Below are 23684 nucleotides of genomic sequence, written 5' to 3' on the forward strand. Positions count from 1 at the left end.
ATTCATTGTTTATGCACCACACCCCATGCTCTGTGCAATATGTGCCCTCCTTAATACCCACCACCCATCCCCATCCCCATACCCCCACCCTCCTGCCCTCCAAAACCTTCAGTTTGTTTCTCAGAGTTCACAGTCTCTCATGGTATGCTTCCCCCTCTGATATCCCCTTTAAGGACACAAGGAGTGATATGATTATGTCATTTTTTAATGCCTGAGGCCCTTAAACAAATTGAAATCAATAAGATGTTATAAAATAGTGCAAATATACAAACAAAACAAAGAATAAAATCCAAGTAAACTGGCAAGTCAAGAGATACTATCAGACTACATTAAAAAGAAAAATCCAGCCATATACTATTTATAAAACATATACTTAAAGCATTAAGTACATAGTAAGGTTGAAAGTAAATGTAGAGATCTAGACCTACTGAGAAAACACTAGCTGTAAGAAAGGTATAACTATGTTAAAGTAAGATGAAATAGACTTAAAATTGGAAGTCTCACTGAAAACAGAGAAGATCAATATATATTGAAAAATTCATCAAGAAGGTAAAATAATTCTAAATATGTATGAGCCTAATGGTATGTAGTCTCAAAATATATAAAATAGCATGTATTATATTAATAAAATGTTGAAAGAAATTGACAAACCTGCTTCTAGGTAAGATGAAGTAACTGATAGAAGACTAAATAACCCACTGACATCAACCAGAACAACAAGATAAAATACAACAAAAGACACTGGAAAGTTCCTGCAGGAAAAAGGACTTGAGTTGCCAAGACTCTAGAGGGGTGAGAACCTGACAGATGTGAATTGGTCTTCTGCAACTGTTTTTTCCCTTGTAGCCCTTTACAGAATCTGTAAAGGGAGATGAAGGATCTGTGTATAGGGAGATGAAGAATCTAACCTTTGTATGGGCAATGGATTGCTGCTAATAAATAGCTCTTGTCCTGGGAGCTGAACACTGAAAACTCCAGGGGTTGATAAACTAGTGAGAAGGGAGGAGCAGAACTGAGGTGGTCACTCTGAGGCTGTGTTCAGTAATATTCTGTAACTCCCTAGATTCACAAATTGGGTTTCCTAGGTCCCATTTTCCTACACTCTAGATCCCCTGATATGCTTTCTATTTACCTTGTACACACAGACTACTGAATGTGTGCTTTGCTAAAATAATTGGAAGTATTCACTGTATTATGTTCTCATTTATAAAAGAAAATCGTCAGAGGGTCAGTGATCTGCATTGCTGTAAAATATGTTTTATTCAAATACATGTATGCTTGTAGCTTTCACTGTCTTTTAAAGGTAATAATGAAATGAAAATAATGAACATAAGATTGCCAAAGTGAACATAAAACTGATGTCAATAATTCATATTTAGAAAAGGAACACTGGTGAATACTAACCAAGGATCAGTACATAAAGAATAATCCAGTTTGCTTTGAATAACAGTAAGGCATTTAGGTATAAAGGAAAGATGGTAAAAGCCCCTTCCCTCAGTCCCCACCTTGCTCACCCAGACTGGCCAGGACCAATTATGGTGTTGTTCATCCAATAATTTAGAAATGCATGACTGGATGACTCTACCAACTCCCAAGTAAATCTGCTACATCAAATAAAAATGGTCATTTCTCCATGGAAAGAAATACCAGTCTTTAGAATCTGATTCAGCAATATTAATTACTGTGATACTATAATTTTATTTCCATTTCAAATCAACCCCTTCTCTAGAGGGGAAAATATACAAATTGCCAAATATTCTTTTTGTATTAATAAATTAAATATTAAAAGCCTGAACTTTTAAGACATATAGACACACAAATAAGCTTTTTTTGGCAAGGTTAAAAAGAGCTTGCTTCAAAAAGCCAATTTTAGGGCCCCTGGGTGGCTCAGTGGGTTAAGCCGCTGCCTTCGGCTCAGGTCATGATCTCAGGATCCTGGGATCCAGTCCCGCATCAGGCTCTGTGCTCAGCGGGGAGCCTGCTTCCTCCTCTCTCTCTGCCTTCCTTTCTGCCTACTTGTGATCTCTCTCTGTCGGATAAATAAATAAAATCTTTAATAAAAAAAAGCCAATTTTAGCTTTTAAACTAATTACACTGAAATGAAAAAAAGGAAAAAAAGCTCCTTAAAAAGTATCATCACCAACTTCTAAAATCAAGTATTTCAAAGTGGAGCTCTTTTTTTTAATGGGTTCTCAACTTAAAGTTTAGCAATTTGACCCATATTAAATAACCAATTAAACACAAAGCTGAGCGGCACCTGATTGGTTCAGTCGGTTTAAGCATCTGCCTTGGGCTCAGATCATGATTCTAGGATCCTAGGATTGAGTCCCATATCCAGCTCCTTGCCCAGCAGGGAGCCAGCCTACTTTTCCCTATGTGTGCTATTTCCCCAGCTTATATGCACACTTTTGTGGTCTCTACTCTCTCACTCTTTCTCTGACAAATAAACAAAATCTTTAAAAATAAATAAATAAATAAATACATAATGAATTGTTATTGGAAATTTGTGTTTTGTACATAGTTCTCAATTTCTAAAAGGAAATATTTTAAAAAATCAAATTCTTTTATAATATTCTATAATGAAACATACTCTTACCTTCAAAATAAAACCTGAACTAAAATGTTAGTGCTACATCCAGTTATCATTAAATTTCATATATTAAATCTCCAAATCTCATTGCTTCTGTCCAGGCAAGGGCTAGACAAGCTGTATCTCCAATTGCTATTACTCCCAAATCTGATTCCATGATCCCCACCAACCTCCTAGCTAGACACTCTACATTTTTTTTTTTTTTTTGAGAGGGAGCGGCTTGCATTCATATAAGCAAGCAGGTTGGGGAGAGGGGTTTAGCAAAGGGAAAGGGAGACAGAGACTCCTAAGAAGGCTCCATACCAAGCATGGAACCAACTGCAGAACCCTGAGATCATGACCTGAGCCAAATCCAGTCAGAAACCCAAATGAGTCACCCAGTCCCCCCATTTCTAATCAGCCTACATTGTTGTTAACCTGGACTTCAAGATCTTAATTCCGCTCAAATTTTCACCTCTGCTAGAAAACAGGGTGCCCCCATCTCTTAAACAATCTTCCCAGGTTTAAGGGCACCTTCTGTGACAGCAACCTCAGGAATACTCTTACCATCACAATCACTTCTGGGAGGTGGGGGGGGGAGTAAAATCATACTGAGTTTTGTTTAAGTATGAGCCTCTTCTATTCTATATTATTTTTTTTAGAGAAAGAACTTCATGCATTTTTATATCCCCAATATCTAGTTACTATTTGGAATAGAATTCAATATAGTCCATTCAGAAAATATTTACTGAGTATCCAATATACTCGACACCTTTCTAGGTTCTAGTGAAAAATCTCTACATCTCTACGACTGATCTCACGGAGCTTGCATTCTAGTTGGGGAAGCCTACATCACACAATGAATGAGGAATATGTAATATACAGCAGTTATATAAAGACCTTAATAAAAAAAAGAGAGTGAGAGAGAGAGAGAGAAAGCAAGGAAGTAAGTACTATCATATGGGATTAAGATTTGAGAAAGACTTAATGAGATGATGACAATAACAGCAACTGCAACAGCAGTATTTATCATATGCTAACCAATATCCTAACTGCTTTAGATGCAGTTAGGAACAGCAACAAAGGCAAGCCAACAATAATCTCATTATTATCCTCAAAAGGAAACTGAAAGACTAAGAAGGTACCTACCAAGGTCACATAGCAAAGTCAGTCAAGTTGTCTAACCGAGGCATGCTTTTAACAGTTACGCACAACCACAGTTCAGCTCACTTATTTTTTTAAGGTTTTATATATTTATTTGTGAGAGAGAGAGCGAGTACGAGCAGGGGGAGAGGAAGAAGGAGAGGATGAAGCAGACTCCTTGCTGAGCAGGGAGCCCAACTCTGCTGGAGCTCAATCCCAGGACTCTGAGAACATGACCTGAGCCCTGAACCAAAGGCAGATGGCAAACCAACCGAGCCACTCATGTCATGAGATACCATGACAACAGGTGAGTGCTTGCTGTGAACAAAAATGATAAACACTGACAACTTCTCAAACTTATTCTTAAAATAAGTTTTAAGTTTCTATATGATAATTACCGGAGCAGAAATTACACAAGACAATATCACAAAATCACATGGATACATCTTGTAAAGAAGTAATCTGAAACAAATTAAAACAGTGTAGACACTATCATTCCAATAATAGTTGAATGTCAAATATCACAGTTTATATTGTGAAACAAGTTACTACAACTTCCAATTTTCCATATTAACAAGAAGGGTTAAATGAAATGACTGATTCAAACTCCTCTTTTCAAATATCTCAACTACATTTTACAAAGCAAATAGATAACACTTAATAGAATTGCTGATGATAACTGAAGACCTGAATGACCCAAGAATAACCACTCCCTAATGCCTTCTCCTGTTATACTAGCTTGTTAATTATGTGCTTAATCAGTGAATGCCAACAAATTAGAAAGCAAAATAAAACAAAGTGCTCCTGACAGGGTATTAACATTCCCTGTATCAAGTCTTAAGGGCCTAAAATTCTAAGCATCTCCTCAAGTCTTGATAAAAAAAAAAACCTCAACCTAATTATGAAGAAAATTTCTACTTTAAGTTTGAACTTACCAAATTTCACTGGATACCTCTGCCCTGAGTATAATGCAGTGTGAAAGAAAAGAGGTTTGTATATGCATACAGCTTTTAAAATCAATCCCGATTAAGGGGAAAATTAAACAGGCAATAACCAAAAATAAGTCTATAAACACAATAAATGGTGCATATTTGCTCAAATATTAATTTCATTTTGTAATGACTGAACATTAATAGTCTTCAGGACCTCCAGCATGGCCTGGTACAACCTGTTTTGCTGGTAAGCCTGTTTGGATTACAAAATGGGGAAGTGTTTTGAGATTCCAGGAGGACGGGGCTCCTGGGTGGTTCAATCAGTTAAGTGTCTGTCTTAGGCTCAAGTCATGATTCCAGGGTCCTAGGACGGAGCCCCACATAGGACTCCTTGCTCAGTAGGAAGGCTGTTTCTTCCTCTTTCTCTGCCTGTTGTTCCTTTGTTCCTCCTGCTTGTTGCTTTCTCTGTTAAAAAAAAAAAGGGGGAGTGATATGACTGGGTTTAATCACCAGCTACATTTGAGATAGGAAGAACTACCTGAGAAATGTTCTCTAGGTAGAATCTTCTTTCTCTTTTTAAAAGATTTTATTTATTTATTTATTTGAGAGAGAGAGATAGAGTGTGCACGTGGGGGAGGAGGAGTGCGAGGGACAAGCTCAGATGCAGGGCTCAATCCCAGACCCTGAGATCATGACCTGAACCCAAAGCAAGAACTGGATTCCTCAGGCACTGAGCCACCCAGGCGCCTTTGGATTAATCTCTATCTTGAGGTTATATCTAGGATATTCTCCAGAGGTATATAATCAGGGCACCCAAACATCATAGAGTAATAGGAAAATAAGACACCAGCTTCCTCCTCATTGGCTAACTCCCTAACTTCTGATTTGATTCTGGGGGATAGGAAGGACACATTTGTTCTCACGCGAGTTTGAGTTTCCTGTTTTGTATTACTAACTAAATTCACATAATTGTGCAAGGATTGCTAGAAATTTTAATCTTGCAAATCTGAAATTCTATGCACAGGGAAGAACAACCCCGTGCCTTCCACCCCTCAGCCCTGGGAGCCATGGTTCCAATTTCTGTTTGTAGAAATTTGACTGCTTTATTTTTTATTTTATTTTTATTATTATTTTAAGATTTTATTCATTTATTTGACAGACAGAGATCACAAGTAGGCAGAGAGGAGGAAGCAGGCTCCCCGCCGAGCAGAAAGCCCAGAGTGGGGCTCGATCCCAGGACCCTGGGATCATGACCTGAGCCGAAGGCAGAGGCTTTAACCTACTGAGCCACCCAGGTGTCCCTATTGTATATTATTTTCAGCCACTTTAGAGATCTCATATAAGGGGACACAGAAAATCTGGTGTGTGTGTGTGTGTGTGTGTGTGTGTGTGTGTGAGAGAGAGAGAGAGAGAGAGAGAGAGACTGGCTTATTTTGTGGAACGCAATATCCTTAAGTTTCATTCATATTGTAACGTGTGACAGAATTTCCTTCTTTTTAAAGAATAATATTACATTTTCTTTACTCATTCACACCACATTCTCTCAGCCCATCCATCCATCCATGGGCTCCTGGGAATAGTGCCCTATGAACCTAGAAATGCAGAAACCCCTGATTTCAGTTTTCCGCAATACAGAAGTGGGATTACTGGATCATAGAGTATTTTTTAATTTTTGGAGGAAACTTCGCACCATGTTCCACAGCAGTTGCACTGTTTCACATTCCCAACCATCTGCGCTCCAATTTGTTCACGTCCCTCCACAGCCCTGCCCGCTACCAGAAGTCTTCATGACAGGAAGGGTAGGCTGATGCGGCAACCTTGGTCGTCGTCATCTTTGAAGAAATTGTCACAGTTTTCTATCAACCACCACCCTGATCAACGTGCCTCAATACTGAAACGAGACCCTCCTCCCAGCTAAAAGATTACAGCTTGCTAAATGCACAGATGATGGTTAGCAGTTTTCAGCAAGAAAATATTTTTTAATTTGGGTGCCTGGGGGACTCCGTTGGCAAAGCAACGGCCTTCAGCTCGGGTCATGATCCCAGAGTCCTGGGATCGAGTCCCACATGGGGCTCCCCGATCCACGAGCAGTCCGCCTCTCCCTCTGTTCTTCTCCCCTCTCATGCTCTCTCTCACTCTCTCTCTCAAATAAATAAATAAAATAATAACAAAAAATATTTTTTAAACAAGGCTTTTTTATTTGATTTCCATAAAAAATATTAATTAATGAATTATGTGCTTTATGGTGACATTTGCATTATTGCGGTGGCCTGGAACTAAATCTGCCTTCCCTAGGGCCCTGATGGCACCACTTTCCCCCTCCTCCCTCCAGGCAGGCCCAAGAGTGGGAACAGCTCCCCCTGTTGTTAGCATCTGGGAGTCTCCCTCTGCTTTTTGCCTTGCTTTCTGCTTCCACAGATCCAAGAAACAGAGGGCAAGCATCTATCTGATACATTGGGCAATTCTCCTTTTGTGTATATACGAGCTAGGTATATTTTGCATATTATACAAATTGTGTGAACATCATTTCTTTCTCTCTTTAAAATTGTTTTAAAAATTGGCAGCTTTCTTTACTGTTCTATTACTCTCTGTTACCGCCAAACTGACTAAAAGTGCCTTGTAAACTGCATGGGGGAGGTCTGTTTGCTTGTCATCTCTGAAAAACTTTTATTTTCGCTACATAAATTGAGAAATGTCGAAACGTTTAGCAAACAATAACTTAAAGAAAAGGGAAAAAGTTTTAAATGTTAACAAAGGGAGAAAAAATTGTAACTAAACTCTGCTAAGATAATCAAAATTTTATGAAGTTGGAATAGGAAATTGTTGTTTTAGGGTTTTCTTTTCCCCAGTTTTTCAAATCAAAATTTGTTCAGATACATATTAATTGACTTGTGCAGATGTCTCATACAAGCTTATGTGTATGAAAACAGCACACAAAAATGTTCATGCCAAAGAAAAACGTTCTTAAAAAAATGTTGATTATTTTAAATGTTTGTATCCATGCCAAATTATGATAATTGTTAAAGTAACTGGAGATCTTTAACTTAAATCTTTAACTTAATATTTTCTAGTTCTAGAGGGTCTGGTGAAAATAATACATCTGTAAGAATTATAGGAAATGACACTTTAATGGAAAAATACTATCTGAAAACTATAATGCTAAATCTACTTGAATAAAAGCAATTGTACTATCAATTAAATAACTATCTAACTATCTATCTAAATAATACCTAAACTAAAAAGAGATAAGTCAAAATAACTTTAAGGACAGAAAACACATGCAGATGTTATGCTGTGGCTGTGGGAATTCAGGACCGGCCTGCGGTGAGCTCAGTCAAATCCTCAGGGGGCTCTGGTAGTGTGGCCCAGCTGCCTGGGCCCTCAAGTCCTGGCTCTTCTCCTTCCTGGGGGTGCTGATGATCCAGGGGTTCTCTGACACTTCTGGGCCTCTGTGGGCAGCTGGTGGAGGAGCAGGAGTAAAAGGGCCACTTGGGAAAAGCTGGAAGTTGGACTCTGCTTTGGCCAACATTTGCCTGTTGTAATCACTTTCTTTCTTTAGCTCCTTGAGGCTTCTCTCGGTCAGCACAGCTGCCATCCAGCTTTCCTGAGCTCTCTTTGCATGGAAGAGGATCCCCTTTTGATAGTGTATGGCATTTTCCTCCAATTGTCTCCTGGTGTCTTCAGCGATGTCCTTGTAGAAGTCTCGAGTCTGAGACATGGCCTTGATGTTTCTACGTGTGCAGGAAAGATTCCACTTAATGTCTGCACACTGCTCTTCTGCCTCAGACCATTTTCTCTCAACGGGGCTGATGCAATCTTGATATAATTGAGGCAGAGTTTGAAGCTTCTGTTTCAGCTGCTGAATCTCCTCTTCAAGCTGTGAATTTTCACGCTGCAAAGAGGCCTCCTTGGCTTGAAGATCTGTTATTTGTGCCATAAGCTCCTCATTCATTTGCTTTCCTTCCTGCAATTGTCTGGCTAGTTCCTGCTTTTTCGCTTCAGCACTTTGAAGGGACACATTGGAATCAGCATCATCAGTGACACCCTTCAGATCACCCTCTGACCCGTGGATGGGGCCATCGTCATTTTCTGTTTCCCTCTTTTCCTCGACCTCACAGTTGACATGACCCAAATGATCTCCAAGGTGTGTGGGCCCGGGGAAGGTTTTCAGCAGGTTTTCACCCACGGGTACTAACTGGCTGACTTTCTCGTTCAGGGCCTGTTGGAATCCTGCGTTTGACTGTTCAAGCCTTTCTTTCTCCTGCTCCATTTCTTGGAGTCTCGGCTTCCATCTCGCAGTTTCTTGGGCGAGCCGTTCTGGACTCTGGAGATCAGGAGGGTTTTTAGTCACATCACCCAGTGTTTTCTCCCCAAGGTCTTCTCCCTTCTCTTCTGAGGCTTTGAAGATGGGTCTGTGACCAGTCTCTTGAGATGATTTAGGAGGCTGGCCCTTCAGTAACTTTTTCAGAAAGTCAAGAGTATTCTGAAGAGACAGCCTACAGTGGTTTGTATTTACTGCTGATAAGCACGAGGATGTTAAGTTGGGAAGACTGGCCTCCGCCCCGGGCAGACCTCGGGCATCATCAGCTTGTGTCAGCGGTTCCATATTCTCACTGCCTTTTCCACAGACTTCAGCGTGGGCGAAACACCTTTTGCCTGACACCTTCACACTTCTCTAAAATGTGTTGTTTCTTCACTGGTAAAACCAGTATCACAGTTTATACCAGGATCTCCCAGGGAAATCCACGGAGACCTGAAACATGTCTCCAGCTTTCAGAAATCACCAGCAGAGGACCGCACAGGTGGTCTAGGACCAAGTGGAAAGTGGATCTATGGTAGGCAGGAGGCCATCCAGGGCTATGGAGAGATCCCCAGCTCTGCCTCCAAAGGCCAGTGTTCTCTGGGTCTCAACTGAAGGCTCAGAACCTTGGGAGGCGCTCTAGTGCTAAGGTAAACAGTTGCCTGACAACCAGAGCACAGCAGTTGCATTGGGGGATGGGGAGGCCAGCCAGCTTCTAGGAGACAGTTGCTCTAACTTTACCCTGAAATCAAAAGTGATCTCACTTCTACAGGCATGGGGGGAGGTGGAAAGACTGATTGTAGCCAGATGTCCAGCCACTGAAGGCCCACATGACCCGACAGGAAACCTACGGGTCAAAGCAGGGCCAGACCTTGACCATTCTCTCAGGACCCCCACCTGTAAGTGAGGCTCATTCTCCTGATTTAAAGCTTCCTTCTGCTTCAGAGAAGCCTGGCCCTGTCCTCCAAGGTCTCAGGGATCTGTCTCTTTTGAGGTCCCCTCAGCCACTCTGGGCAGGCAGCTTCCCAGGAGTGAAAGGGTCTCCCCAAAGGTATTAATTAAGACAATGGATTCTAGTTCTAGCAAGTCAGAAGAAATCAGCTGGAGCTGGCAGAGTCTCATGAATTCATGAATTTTCTGTGGAGCCAGCATGTCCAAGAATATTTGGAAGGGATTAACTCTGTTCTAGGGGTGACTGCAGTGGTCCATGTGGTTCTCCATCTTTAGCCCATCACCCCCGAGATGGCCCCCAGGAGGGTCCCTGGTCCACAAAGTCATTTCCAGAAGCAGACCTGTGGGGAGAGGGCAGGTCCTTTTTTGGGCTCACCTTTTATTTCATTAAACCCCGTCTCATTCCCCAGGCATCTCTCTGGCAGACACAGCTCAGAACCCGTGAGCTAAAATGTTCATTCTTAGAAAGGGTTAATAATTATGGTGACTAACATAACACAATAGAAAAAGAAGAAAAGAAAGGTTAATAAAACTGACATAATCTCAGTGATCAAGGGAAAGAAAGACACGAAGTAACAATATAAGGAATGGAAGACAAAATATAAAAGAGAATATGAGCAATATGAAGAAAATTAGAGCATATGCACGTTGAATATCCATAATATTAACAATTTAAATAAAATAGAGAATTTCTTGAAAAACCCAACTTACCCAACTGGCAGAAAAAGTAGAAGAGTAGGAATCAGTCTATCTCTTACAGAAATTAAATATTTACTTTAAAAAACTCTCACACAGTAAACTCCAAGGACAAACAGATTTACTGGTAAACTTTTCCAAGTGTTCAAAGAAGAAATATATTACTATTACACAAACTTCTCCAGAGAACAAGAAACAAGACTTCCCAACTCATTTTCTAAGGCCAGCATAACTTGTCATAACCTAAGAATGACATTACAAGAAAAAAAAATTTCAGACTAAATTCACTCACACACACACACACATACTTGCAAAAATAAAAAATGGGGTAAGAACAATCAAATCAAGTGATATATATAAAGGTGTATTTCAAGAAATACATTTTTAAAGCATTCAAATGCTTTAACATTGGAAAATCAACCAACATAGGATACTACATTAAAGAAAAAAGGGGAGAAAAATACCATAGAATCATCTACATAAACTCAGAAAAAGCTTTTGATAAAATTCAATACTCATTCAGGATAAAAACAGTGGCATTAGAAATAGCAGAAAACTTTTCTATTCTGATAAAAGGGATCTTTTAGAAAAACTCTCAGTAAAAACCATAATCAATGATCACATATTGAATGTGTTTTCCTAAAGTTGAGAATGAGACAAAGGATGCCCACTACCTTCACATTTATTCATTATTCTAGAGGTCCTAGCTAGTGCAATGAAACAATGTAATAAAGGATTTCAAAAAGAGTAAATCACTGTTCACAGACAACACAACTGTTTACATAGGAAATCCAAAATAGTGTACAACTTATACTATTAGAAATAAGTAAATTTTGAAAGTGAATTTTGCAAGATTGCTAGACACAAAGTCAACATTAAAAAAATAAACTACGCTTTTATAGGCTTAGCAACAAGCATCGAGAATAATGAAATCTGGGGAAAAACATAATGACACTAAAAAAAATCCAATACCTAAAAATAAACAAAATAAAAAATGTTTAGACCTGTACATTAATGAAAAACAAATGTAAGGTAACCATATCTATTTATGGATTACAAGACTTAATACAGTAAAGATTTCAGTTCTCCTAAATCAATCCATACATCTGAATTCCAGTAAGTTTATTTTGTTGATTCTCTTAAGTGAATATTTTTTTTAAAGATTTTATTTATTTATTTGACAGAGAGAGATCACAAGTAGGCAGAGAGGCAGGCAGAGAGAGAGAGAGAGAGAAGGAAGCAGGCTACCTGCTGAGCAGAGAGCCCGATGCGGGACTCGATCCCAGGACCCTGAGATCATGACCTGAGCCGAAGGCAGCGGACTAACCCACTGAGCCACCCCGGCGCCCATCTCTTAAGTGAATATTGACACTTGTTTTCACTTGGAGAGAAAAATGACAAGAACAACCACTCAGTCATGCAGAATACCATGGTAGAGAATTTCTACTACCAAATATTAAACTACAGTAATTAAAATAGTACAGAATTGAGCAAGGATATAAAATACACAAATGGAACAAAACAGAGTTCAGAAACAGCCCCACATGTGTATGATTCCTTGATTCACAGCAAAGGCAACCCCTGTCATGCAATGGAGGAAGGATGGTTCTTAAAACAAACTGTACTGGGTGAACTGAGTATTTATCAGGAAAATAAATCTTAACCCCAACACCTCAAACCATACACAAAACTAAATTCAAAATGGATAACAGATCTAAAACATGAAAGGTAAAAAGCAGAAGAAAGCATAAAAACAATCTTTATGGACTTATGATAGGTAAGTATTTCTCCAACACAACACAGAGCAAAAGCCATAAAGGAAAAAAAAAAAAAAAAAGAGAGAGAAACTGGACAACATTAAAAAAAAAAAAAAAGGATTGAAAAAGTGAAAAGGCAAGCCATGATATGAGGGAAGTTATTTGAAATGCACACAATGAACAAAACACTCAGAATATATTATATACAGAATGTATACTAATAATTACTAAGAAAAAAGCAGTCAAGGAGACTGCCTAAGAAAAGGTAGTGAGGTACGACTTAACAGGTAAGTCATAAAAGAAGGTATCTAAAAAGCCAGGAAAGTTATGAAAAGGTGATCAACTTCATCACACATCACAGAATCTTAAAATTAAAATGTTACTTTTGCTCACCCACCAGAACAGCTAAAATGAAAGGGATAAAAACTAGTAATGGTGAATATTTAGAGCAGCTGAGCAGCTGGAACTTTCACACCCTGTTAGCAGAGCAAAAATTATAAATCAGTACAACCACTTTAGAAAACTATTGTTATTAAAGCTATCACAGGTATATTCTCTGACTTAGCAACTGTACCCCTCGACATATACCCAAGCATTCATAGGTACCAAAGACACACATGGGAGTATTCAAAATAGCACTCTTTATAATAGTCTCAAAGTAGAAAACAACCCAAAATTCTATTTACAGTAGAAAAAATAAGTGTACACATTGTGTTCTATCCACTCAATGGGATATCATACATCAATGAAAACATATATGAATATGTAGATTTATAAAATACATCTACATATATACCCACATGCAACACTAACATTAATTTCACAAACATAATGTTGCCCAAACGAACACATGCTGTTCACATAAATTCAAAACCAGGGGTAATTAACCTATGTGTTAGAAAGTTCAGTGAATGATTTTCCTTCCCTGGGGCAGGGAGATAATGCCTGGGAGACAAGACAGAGAGTTTCTGGGGTGGTGCACTGGGATATGCTGGTTACGTGGCCATGTACTTTTGCAATAACTCTCTTAGCCACACTTAGGATTTGTGTGCTTTTCTTTTATGTTATACTTTAATACAAAATTTACTTTTTAAATAGAAACACATTATGCCAAGAAGGACCAACACAAGGTTTCACTAGAAGCTCCCAAATGGAAGTCAAGTGAAAGCTTCCAAGTAGAATTGAAGTGAGGTGAAGCAGCTCTTAAGTGCATGGTAGTGTCAACCCCAAGAGTTTTAACTCACTCTTCTAATGACTTGAAGTGTGATTTTATCTTAGTAGCTCCAAAAATCCATCATTGAAAACTCTATTCGCTATTACCTCCTTCAGTACTGCTCGCTAAACAACCCCAGAGGTTGGTAGTTCCTTCCATAAACCCTCCCAGCACCTAAGCTTAGCATCTATCTGCCACATAGTTAAATTTCTTCTGTAGGCTATATGTTTTGAATGAGTCTCCAGTGCTTAACAGTCTCTCTCTGATATGGTAAATATTCAAATTTGGATGAATAAGTGACACATATTCTCTTCAGCACAGAAACCTTTTTCCCCCATTTTAATGCAAGAATAATGAAACTTTTGACTCAAAATCCACAAGTTAAAAGTGACAAATTACGTCTGTGCCTAATCAAACCTGAAAACCAAATTGTCTAACTACCTCCACAGTATGGTTTCTGCATTCTTTGCCAAAATCTCCTGAGAAGAAATTCAGACACCCTTACCCTTGCCCCATCTGGCAGCTTAGTAAGAAAATGACTTAGGTAAACTCAACATATTAATTATTAATTCAGGCTAATTCTAGTTGCTGAGTATAGTGGCAAGCTTCATCTTTTAATAATATCATTTCCTTAGGTTAAAAAGCTCCATTACACAGTCACTTACATATGCCTAGCTCCTTTTTCTCTCTAAAGTTGGGATGTCTTTTCCACTGGTAGATCCAGTGTATCTATGCTGAATTTAAACATGACTCTCTATGGGATAATGAGAGTTCAGGGAATGTTACGTCCTTTGCCAGTTCTCTGCTTTTATGTTATTCCCCGAATAAACCCTATTTTACATTAGTATTGCATGTATTCGTGAAGCAGGTCCCCCATGTTCCCTCTATGTGACATAGTCCTCAGATTTATGAAGGGACATTTACTTGCAAGCTTGCTTAGAATCATGATGGACTAGTTATTTATCACTCTCCCCTGTTTTATCAACCTTCATAAAGAATCATACTGTGTGAGCCCTACATTTTATCAGAAGAATTTTCATGAGATGAAACAGGAGTTCTCTTCATTTAGGTCCAGTGACAACTCTAATCACTTCCACTAACTTCTCTATCAGCTATTCAGCTGAGTTTTGTCTCCAATTATATCCATATTACCAGATGAATTACTACTCAGACTCTGCAGATTTTATCTTTAGTGCTGTTCTGTTCCTGGTAAGCTTCCAGAAACCAGCTTTTCTGGAAACTTCTCCTGAGAGGTAAACTTTCCAGAGCAGAATCTACCCCTCCTGCATATGCTGTGACTACTAGATTATTTACAATATTCTATGAAACTATTTTTCCTTCTTTCCTGTAAGCCAAGAGCATGGCAAACGTCTTCTTAAAAGGCCAGGAGTAAATATTTTAGGCCTATGGGCAACTACTCAATTATGCTGTTACAATGAGAAATCAGGCACAGACAATATGTAAACAAATGCACATGGCAGTTTTCTAACAATGATTTGTTTGTAAAATGAGCCAGCTTGCCCATGAACCACAGTTTGCCAATACCTGCTCTAAACTCTTACAATTTCTGGTCTTCATATATCAGTACTATAATTATCTTGAACTTATAAGGGTTTATTGACACTGGTGCTAAAAATTAAGTTCAATATATTTTATCAATTAAAACTGAGATCAATATAATAACTGTTCTGGGAATATTTGTGATAATATGAGTTATAAAAAAATTCTCTTTATTTGTTGGTAAACCAGAAAATTTAAGTGACTAAAGCACATTCACTGATAACCATAGTTAACTTAGGTATTCCCTAATTATGAAAATAGAGGTGATAATTTATAATAATAATTAACCTATTAAAAACAAACATAATCAAATGAACAAAAGACTAAGTATATTACAATAAATCTACACAATGGACAGTAACGGTGGGACTACAGTGATCTCTTCTTTTCCCCTATATTTTCTAGAACCAACATCTATGATTTTTGCAATAAGAAAAAGTTTCTTTAAAGCACACGATGACAAGCTAAAAGTGTTTAAATTTTTTATTTAGTTTGAAAACAAAAATAGACTTGGAATTAAATTTAAGAAAAATTCAACCATTCTGTCCTATGCTCCTCTTTTAAAAAAAAAATATTTACATCAAGAATAAATAAGTCAAAATTTTCATTTACCTGTCGATTCCTCTCATCCATTATGCGTGTGATTTGAATTTTCTTCCGCCCCATTTTCAATCACCTTTCCTTCCTTATATTCCAAACATTTAATTCAAAATGTATTTTCTTCAATACCCTAATGCATCGTACACAGCTTCTATTATTTCAGCTTCTGGTGCAAGGGCTACAGCTGAAATTTTCTAGAAGATCTAAAAGAAAACACAAATTAGAAAATTTACGTTCTAGAAGTTTGTAAATCATGGAACTGTTATACAAATTTCAAACTTACCTCTACGCTGCACATAGGCACATATTGGTTGAAATTCCTGGTTACATATTGGTAGTTAACTTGAAGCTTTGTTAACTTCACCCCTAAGAAATCCCTTGAATCTTTTTGTGCCTCTAGCTCTTGCTGAAAATAAGCTTTGAGTTTTTCTCAATGCATATAGTAAAAGCAACAAGAGCCAATACTTATTGGGATTTTTCAATGTGCCAAGAATTTTTCCATGTACCTGATATATCTTAACTCATTCAATCCAAACAGCAATCTTTTTGGTTGTAATTATCGTGACCATTTTATAAATAAGGATACTGAGGCAGAGAGATCCTAAATAAATATGTCCAAGGTAACACACACAGTAAAGGGCAGGGCTTGGAATATGAACTCAGGGACTCTGGCGCCAGAATTTCTCTGCTTGGAAAATATCCTTGGAAATATCCTTGGAAAGTTTCTGATGTCCTCCATGTCAAAGGATGAACTAATAATCTGGGTAGCCCCAATCTGCCCTTACAAATGATTCTTGCAAACTGCCCTAGCTACCACCCAAATTACTGTCAATCCATAAAGGCACCATATGATTTCATAATAATGTCCACTTATTAAATGAAATATTGTTCCTTTTAGCCATTTAATAAAATTCTCCTAATTTATCAAGATTCAGTTCCCCTGGATAGAGTAAACCATAGCACCTTATACTCTATGGCTATTTGTATAATAAATTCTAAGTCCGTATTCCTGAGACCATGAATCCTTCAAGAACAGGATTTTTTTTATTATTATTCCATTTATCCCTGTAATTCAATGACTGGCAATGATATCATCTGTCATGTTCCGAATGACAGTTGTGTCAAAGACCTAGTGTTTTCAAAACTTACATAATAAAATATTTACAAGGGAATAAAAGACAAATACTAAAATACAATAATACATTCTCAGGGGAATTTTATTCAAGTATTTCTAATTTTGTGCATATACAGCCACAAAACTTTAAAAGTACTGTGCAAATCCATATTTGATTAAATCTGGCTTTTTCTCAAAAGCAGTGAATTTTTCATTTCTTAACACTACCATCATAACTATAAGCATGGCATGTCTTACATATCTTCCCTTGTATTCTTTCATTTCTTCATTCATACAAACATTAACTGAACATCTATTAACAATTGATAACCTATTATTATCTGGCCCTTTGTGGAAAAAGTTTGCCAACCCCTGGTATAATCAACCTTTATTTTCACGCTCAGTAATATCTGTCCACTCACCTTGCATGCACTCTTTTCACGCTTGTTACCAGCACGTAGGTTAAAAGAATAATGGTCCCCATTTCACTTTCTTAGCACTTTGTAATTTCAAATACACACATTCTCCTGTTAAGGGGCCCACAAGCTGTCATCAGTATCATCGATGTAGGAATAAGGAAGCCGACGTGAACAGGATAATTGGCTGCTGAAGGGAGATTAAAGAGTTAGACTTTTACTGGAGTGTCCTGGATCCTCCACTCTTTTCACAGTGCCCAGATCCAGGAGAATTCAAAATTAGAATGCCCAGCTCTGTGCGGAGAAGACGAGACTTGGGAGTCAGAAAGACCGAATTTCGAATCCTACTTGTTCTACTTCCTATCTTTGGGTTCTTGCACAATTTACTTAAAATTCAAGACATGAGAACATCTCCAAAAGGGCCAAAAAAGATACTTACTTTACAGATTATTTGGAGAAAAATTAATTCATTGAAAGGCTGTCTCTGGGCCAGACACTTTACTAGGCTAATTGTATGTAGAGGAAACCAAATAGATGTGGTCCCATGAGATAATACTCTTATACTGTACCAAGCACAGGTCCTTATATGTAACCTCTCAGAAAGCGATACTGGTGTGGCCTTTCTGTTAGTATTGCTGTCTTACTAGTATGATTGTTATTAAGGTGGGGGATGTGTTTAGGAAGACTGGAGGAAAAAGCTCAATGAAGGTGGTCTGCCAACCAAGTCCCTTCCTTCATTCCAACCATCCCTTTCCCTCTGATACTTTCATCACAACAGAGCTAGACGGCTGGTAATGAAGTCTCAGGACAGTGCCCCCAATCCTCACAAGCACAGCTCATTGACCTGTGCATGCTTCCTCCATGGCTCTCCTCCAAGGCAAAGCTTCTACTTAATGCTATTCCCAGGGTCTAGAGCAGGTGTTATAAGCACCACCTGTATACTACTTACCCCTGCCTGTGAGCAACACCATTATTGAGCCCAAAGGGATCCTTCTTAGCCCATTCTTTGGTACACCCAAGTAGCCCTATGGTCTCGCAAGCTTGCCCAACAGAAAAGGAAAGCCCACATGATGCACACAGCCTCCAAATTAACTCACATCCCCACCCACTGTCCCCTCACACTGCTGCCCTGCTATTCCTGAATCACACCAGGCACTCCTCTGCCTTCCTGGAGCCTGTACACTTACTCTTCTCTCCTCTAGAGAAGCTCTTTCTCCAGGCACCAACACACCTGGATTCCTTGCCTCCTCTAGGTCTTTGGGTAAATGCAACCAGGCCAGAAGAGGTCTTTTGGGACTTCTCTATTCAAGCACTCCCAATCACCTTCTCTGCTTTGTTTTTCTCTATTACACCTGGCCCTCTCTGAACATATCTGTAGCCTGCCCCCATTGGGACCAGGATGAGATCTCCACGAGATAGTGGGTGTTTGTTCGGTTGACAGTTGTGTTCCTGGTGTCTACAGCAGCATCTGCACATAGTAGGCACTAAACAGAGGAGAAAGGAGGGAGGAAAGAAGAAGAAAGAGGCCAACCCCACAGAAGCTCCTGGAACATGGCTGACGTGCCCGTCTCGTGGACACGGTGATGGTGAGGAATGATTCTGGAGATAAATCACTAACAGTACAGAACACATAACTGAAAGGTAGAGAAATTAATGTACCTGTTCAGTTGTGCCAGGTGTAAGCTAGTTCCTCTGTACTGCTTTGTCACTGTGCTTCTCTGTGGTCACGAAACTGAAGGTCTGTGGTTGGCTGGTAGTTTTTCTGGAAACCTCCCAATAATGTAAGGTACTTCTCTAAACCACTAAACTCATCTGCATAAGCTAGCACCGACGCTACGCTAGTTATTTAAAACCTCAACTGCCAAATGAAATGTCAGAAAATCCCCAGTGGGCGACTACATGGACAATGTGGTGGTAGGAGGCAATAATCCTCTCATTCAGGATTATTAGTCGCTGAGCACAACAAGGCCATTCAACCACTATAATTATCCTCACCTTTAAAAGGGCACAGTGGACACACAAAAATAACTACCTTCCTTTGAGGGGCACCTGCGTGGCTCAGTCGACTGAGTGCCCACCCGGCTCTCGTTTTTGGCTCAGGACATGATCTCAGGGTGCTGGGATCAAACCCCGCATTGGGGGTTCCGCACTCAGCATGGAGTCTCCTGGAGCATCTCTTTCTCTCTCTCTCCATCTTCCCTTCCCCCTGCTTGTGTGAGCTCTCTCTCTAAAATAAATAAATCTTAAAAAAGAAAAATCTCCCTTTGACTACCAACTTTTTTAGATCAGCGGCTCTGAGTCGTCTCATTTCCAAACTCCTGATGTACATAGAGTTTTGCACTTGGATTCAGACAGTCCTGGATTTAGCTCCTGGCTCTAACACCAGCTTGATGATGTTAGGTAAGTCATTAAACCTTCCGGGCCCTCATTTCATTCTGGGAAATGTAATGGTAGAAACCACTATAATAACTAATAAATACAAAGGTAATATGCAAACCATGTCAGGTGCTTGTGCCCTCAAGCTATTTGAGCTAAAAGCCCTTCATTTTTTTTTTGGCCTTAAAATTTTGCATGAAACTCAGCAACTTGGCTTATTCCCTGCCTGAGTTGGAGTGGATATGCCCTCCCTCTTCAGGCCCTTTCCTGACCACCTGCTACATGACTCCTCCCCATTCACCTTGCCCAGTAATCCAGCACGAATCAGGGGCCCGGACCACCTCAGATCTTCGTCATTGTCTTTGTGAAATCTGGGCCTATGCTCAACTACACCACCATCAACACGAAGGAGGGGAACCAGTGGCAACTTTCTGTATTTTCTAAATACCTGACTTTATAAAGCAGAAGAGAGTATCTTATAAAATGAGTACCAGGGAAGGAAGTGAGAAGAAAAAAGGCAAGGGGGGAAAAAAGAAAGAAAAAAGAAGCTACTCTACCCCTGGGTCTCCTTAACTGTATTTAACCTGACACTTAGGAATTCCTTTAGAGCCCGCCCTCCTTCCCCCAGGCCTCCATGTATCACCACCTTCCCCAACCCAGCGGAAATTCATGCAGCCCCACAGTACCTAGCATGGCCTGTGGCTTGAAAATCAGCTGTGGAGAAACATGAGTCAATATATTTCACGTAAGGGCCTGTGGGTGGCTCAGTTCGTTGAGTGTCCAGCTCTTGGTTTTAGCTCAGGTCATGATCTCAGAGTCCTGACACTGAACCCCACGCAGGGCTCCACGCTCAACATGCAGAATTGGCTTGAGATTCTTGCTCTCCCTCTCCTTCTTCCCACCACTGAAATGATTATTTTAAAATGTGTGTGTGTGTGTGTGTGTGTGTGTGTGTGTGTATTTTTTTTTTTTCCACATAAATGAGATGTGCAGAAAGCTGGAATGGAAAGAAAAAAAGGTGTCTGTTCCTCAGGAGCTCCCAGTCTAATAAGAGATGCCAACTTCAAGGGGCGCCTGGGTGGCTCTGTGGGTTAAAGCTTCTGCCTTTGGCTCAGGTCATGATCCTAGGGTCCTGGGATCGAGTCCCGCATCAGGCTCTCTGCTCAGCGAAGCCTACTTCCTCCTCTCTCTCTGCCTGCCTCTTTGCCTACTTGTGATCTCTGTATGTCAAATAAATTTTTAAAAAATCTTAAAAAAAAAAAGAGAGAGAGAGAGAGATGCCAACTTCTAAACAACCAATGAAAATACAAAATGGTGGATGGGATTGGCAATAAAAAAGGTGCCCTTTGCCACCTCCTATCCCCAAGTTTTGGTGATGACAGCAAGCAGGATAAAACTGTAAGACCACCTTTCATCCATCAGAAGCCAGACATACAAAGTCATGTAAAGGAGAAAATCTGGTTGCCGGGCAACCATGTGAGGTTCTCATCCTGACTGAAAGTGATAATTACACAGCTAATCAAATAGTGTGTCAATCCAAAAGAGGACAAGGTCATGCAAGAAGACCTGGATAAAAGTTTGTACTTACTCCTGAACCCTATGGAGGGAAGAGAGAGCCCAGCACACAGGACTCTAAGAACCTTGGCCTCATGGCCTAGGCAGGTTGGCATGTGGGCATCATGTCATTGGCCCAAGCCAACAAAATGTGAGTATGTCAAGTCCTCATTCAGAATTCAATCGCTATTGGGAGATGGATGGCTATCTACACCATTCTCTTCTCAGGCATTTGAGTCCACAAAACAGTCTCCTGATTCTATGTGACTTGTAATGCAGGCTGACTTCAGGGAGCCAATACACCCAACAGGCTCTCCAAAGTATTTCTAGGCCCTGATATAATTATTGCTCACTCCACTTTAATGAAGTTGATGCTCATTATGATTTGACTTCCCAAAGAACTTGACAATAATGACACAGTGAGCTGTTTATATCAAAATAAATAGGAGAGTCTACATAGTATTTCATTCTCATTGCATATAAGTCACCATTTGTAATTTCTAGCTCAGTCTCATGGGTATTGGGTTATCATGAGGTGGTACTCTGAGCCAGATGGCCAGTGGACAGTTAATACAGGTCTTGGAAGCTAATGATCTTCTCGGGATCTTACTCAGTGACACCTTTGCCGACTACCCATTTGCCTTCCCTTCCCTACTCCCTCTATTTGCTCCAAACCCTTTCTCCCTCTACAGATTTCTAGAGAAAGCAGAATGAGGTTAGTGTTCCATGACAGCAAAAGTGAAATGCTGTGTAAATAAAGGTAGGGGGAAGATACAGATTATATAGTCAGGAAACCCAGACAAGGAAAAGAAATGTTCAGCTGGGCTTTGAAGGATTGAGAGAATTTATGTGAGAGGAGAAGACAGATGTGAGATGGGTCTCTGAAGATTACAGAGACCATGAGAAACAAGGAAAGGGAACAGTCTAACAGCATTTCATGTCATTTCACGGGTGCCACCTGGTGCATAATGGTGATGTTGCCAAGAAACAAATGTTTGTATCTGTGAGAACACTTCAGAGAGACAGAATTCTGCCAGAACCAGTTGTGATCAGGTTTCTGTGGACTATCCAGTGTGGTATGAATCTGGGACCCAGGAGAAAGTCTGGAGACTCCTCTTCCAGCAAATGCATCCTTTATTCTAAAATGACTTTCTTCCACTTTGATCTTAGGGATGACTGAGCACGACAGTGAGACTGTTCCATACTTGACTATTTCAGACTTCCATGTGACGTCTCTACATTCTCACATTCATTTTTCCTCTTCCCTCTTAATTTTTTTCTTTGCTTTCTCATTCCATTTCCCCTAAATGTAAGCCCACGCCTCACTTCATTGCTGACCCTGACAGGAGTGGGGAAAAAACTGGAAGACACTCAGCCAACATCATTATCTGGGGTGTTATCCCACTGCTGCAGGTTCAGCCTTGAAGTTGCCCTTGGACATAAAACATGGGAGACAAACATCAATGGGTACTTGAACCACAGATGCTCCTTGCTTTACCCCTCCCCGCTCTGGAAAGCTACAAATAATATCAGCCACACCACGAATACTCAGCAAACATCTTATTGTACCCCAATATGGTGGAAGGAGATAAAAGGGGGATAGGCAGAGCAATGCACTTGACCACATGTGATCCCATAGGCCTGACTAGCTATAGCCCAGTCCATGCCAATCCTTTCTTCCCTCCTCATTGCTTCTCCCATTCCATGAGAGTGATAGTAACCTGTCCACTATTCATCAGGAAGAAAAGAGATGACCTGTATCCTAGATACAGATTCACCAACCCCCAAACTCACATGACATGGATTCACCAGATCTTCCATCTTCATTGAAAAAAAGACAGAGACAAACACATTTAGATTTAAGGCTAGTATCAGACTTGGGATGAAAAGTCTACACCTGTCTAAATCTGTTTTCAGTGAAATCATATAGATAGAAATTTCATTTACAGTATGTTTCTTTCCAAAAAATCCTAAACAAATAAAGAAATTCTGACTTTAATGAAATTATAAACTGAAGAGAACTTACAACAAAGACACTGATAACAACTGTATGAACCTGAATGGATTCATTACTATCATTGATTTCCTCATATATAAATAGTGATTGAGCACATGCTCTGTGTCAGGCACACAGCAAGGCCCCAAGAAAACAAAGACAAATTAGACATGACTCCTTTAGAACTACCCACAGACCAAATTACACAGCCTAGTGGGGAAGATAAGCAAGGGAGTGGTAACTTCTATACCATGTAATAAATTTTAGATCCTCAGGTAGTGGGAGAAGCCCTCTCAATATGGTGGAAGGGAGCTCAAAAGGGGGATAGACAGAGCAATGCACTTGACCACATGTGATCCCATAGGCCTGATTAGCTATAGCCCAGTCCTGCCATCCTCTGCAAACCAAGCAGATATGTAGCACTCAAGTGACCATGGGAGGATCAGTCTCAGTTTCTACTTTGCACGTCCTAGGACAGGAAAATAGAAGCAGAAGATTTGTATTCAA

At 39.7% G+C, this 23684-nt stretch overlaps 1 pseudogene across 1 annotated transcript in view; it reads right to left on the reverse strand.

The window, feature by feature from the left end:
* Nucleotides 1–15787, reverse strand: part of LOC309867651 (myocyte-specific enhancer factor 2A-like) — a 96013-nt pseudogene extending 80226 nt beyond the window's left edge. Inside the window, exon 1 of the transcript in view lies at nucleotides 15734–15787. The product of the transcript in view is annotated as a myocyte-specific enhancer factor 2A-like (transcript). The remainder of the gene's footprint in view (nucleotides 1–15733) is intronic.
* Between the last annotated feature and the right edge of the window lie 7897 nt (nucleotides 15788–23684).

Source organism: Mustela nivalis (genome assembly GCF_964662115.1).
Source record: "Mustela nivalis genome assembly, chromosome: 6".
In the NCBI taxonomy this organism is placed as follows: Eukaryota; Metazoa; Chordata; class Mammalia; order Carnivora; family Mustelidae; genus Mustela; species Mustela nivalis.